The following is a 1,531-nucleotide window of genomic DNA, read 5'->3' on the forward strand; positions in this document are numbered from 1 at the left end:
TGCCCCCCCGTTGTCCCCCGAGAGCCACCGCAGCCTCCCACTGGGGCTGGGGCACAACCTCTCCCCCCCCATCCTGGTCCATATCCTAATAAAACGGCAGGAAAAGCCCGAAGTTGGAAATAAACCCCAGTTGGCTCCGTACCTGTGGCGGGTCCACTCTAGCGCAGCTCCGGACCAGGCTCCGCTCCCCGCGGCCGCATCCAGCACCCCCGGGCCGGGGGACGAGGGGGGACACGGGACAAAGCCGGGGGCTCCGCAGGTGGAGGAGGGGAAGGGGCTGCTCTCCCAGGCAGGGATGCTGCCAGCGCAGGGGGCTGCACCCCGGATCCCACGTTTTTAAGGAAAAGGGAGGGATGAGAGAGAGGGAGGGAGGGAGGACGGAGGGCGGCTGGGCAGAGCCAGGCTGCTCCCACTGCGTAAGAGAAAAGCGGGAGGGGGAAGGAGGAAAAGAAGGGGGGGGTGGGGGGAAAGAAATAATAAATTACCAAACGCGGCAAAGGGAAGGCGAGCCCACACCTGCGAAACACGGGCAGCGTCCTCCCCCCGCCCCGCAGGCGCCGGGAGCTGCGGTGGCCTCCCCGTCCCACCCCCGGCACGGGCAGGGGGGGTCAGCACCCCCCAACCTCCCAAACCCTTCCTGCCGCAGCCCTCGACCCGCAGCCTACCTGGGATGGGCTCCCAGCCGTAGACGCTGGGAAGAAGGGAAGAATCGTGGAAGGGTGCTGAGGAGATAGGGATTCGGGAAGCAGATTCCTCCCTCCTCTGCGATTGTGCAACCTGATCGCTGTGCTAGCGCAGGAGCAGCGGAATGGGGAATCTGACCTAGAAATTGGCGAAAAAATACAAGGAGGAATGAGAATTAGGGGGAGAAAATTGTTATTATTTAGTAATCTTCTAGCAGCATTAACTAAAGGTCATTTTTTGCAGCGCAAACCATCCTGCACTTCACATCAGAGTTAGAGTAACACATACATTCCAAGAAGCTGCAGTGGTAAATTCATTACCTCAAGGTGAGGTGAGCCACAAAGACCCCACAGGTACCTGCAGTTCCCAGTCTGGCTGTGAGATATTGACCCTCATAAACTTGGTGCCTGAGAGCTGCAGAGTCCCCCAGGTATGCCACCCCTCAGACAGGTTGCACAGAGGCATTTGGGGTCCACCCCCAGTTTAATCCCAGATCAGAGGTGGATTGACTACTGAGAACTAGAGCCTCATGGTCTGGTGCCTCTGGCCATCTACAATGTTTCTCCAAAGAAGCCATTTCCCAGCAATCTGAGGAAATCTCCCAGTGTTGGGGACATAAGCAGAGACACACAGGTCAGATTCAATCCAGGGCACACTGTTATTGCCCAGGAGATGGAGAAAAGGGACATGAGCTCTTGCAGCAAGTGCTTTTTCTCTTCCCAAGCCCAACACAGAACTCCTGGGGCCCAGCAGGCAGTCAGGGCTATACCTTTCTGCCCCAGTTCTGCTTCAATGGATGTTTGGGGATATTTAGCACAAAAGCTGCATCTCCTTCACAAGGAACACA

General features: G+C 57.5%; 1 protein-coding gene across 1 annotated transcript in view; it reads right to left on the bottom strand.

The window, feature by feature from the left end:
• Positions 1–401, bottom strand: part of OPRL1 (opioid related nociceptin receptor 1) — a 13,792-nt gene extending 13,391 nt beyond the window's left edge. The window contains exon 1 of the mRNA XM_029960378.1: positions 141–401. The gene's annotated coding sequence lies outside the window, so the exon portion shown is untranslated. The remainder of the gene's footprint in view (positions 1–140) is intronic.
• Between the last annotated feature and the right edge of the window lie 1,130 nt (positions 402–1,531).

The sequence above is a fragment of the Manacus vitellinus genome, unplaced genomic scaffold (genome assembly GCF_001715985.3).
Source record: "Manacus vitellinus isolate BGI_N305 unplaced genomic scaffold, ASM171598v3 scaffold_26_pilon, whole genome shotgun sequence".
Taxonomy (NCBI): Eukaryota; Metazoa; Chordata; class Aves; order Passeriformes; family Pipridae; genus Manacus; species Manacus vitellinus.